Raw genomic sequence first — 582 nt, 5'->3', positions numbered from 1 at the left:
AGACCAAGAATGATTAGATCCACAACCACATCAAAGGAAATTTAAACATGAACTCCGTCCACAACCACAACGTTTGAAAATTAAAAATTACGTCTTTAAATGATCTCTATGAAAGACATTAGTGAGCACCAACACCTCCTTCACAATAGACAACCATAATTACAATCCAACGTGAATTAACGACTGAAAATAACTATCCAACGGTTGAAAACAAAGCACTAGTTTTCCTATCATTTCCGTACAAAAACCCTAGTTCTTTTTCCCCTATAAATACTAAACTCTAATTGTTCACCTCCTATCTCTCCCCTGAAAGAAGCACACACCCACTCTGCTCCAAACCCAACTCTCCCTTCAAAAATCAAAATATCTTCAGAGAATCAAACTATTAGGAATATAACATTTGATAGCAGTGGATATGGTAGGTCTGTGATACCTAGCACACATAGAAACCCAAATTCTAAGAAACTACTCACTGATAATTCTTGTAGATCTACTTTTTTATATCATGTAAAATTATACTAATTGGGGTTTTGTTTGTTTTACAAATTCAGTTCGAAGAGCCAAGCAGCCCAAAGCATAAAA

The sequence above is a fragment of the Papaver somniferum genome, chromosome 4, assembly GCF_003573695.1.
Source record: "Papaver somniferum cultivar HN1 chromosome 4, ASM357369v1, whole genome shotgun sequence".
NCBI classification, from domain to species: Eukaryota; Viridiplantae; Streptophyta; class Magnoliopsida; order Ranunculales; family Papaveraceae; genus Papaver; species Papaver somniferum.
Note: the sequence above shows the minus strand (reverse complement) of the source record.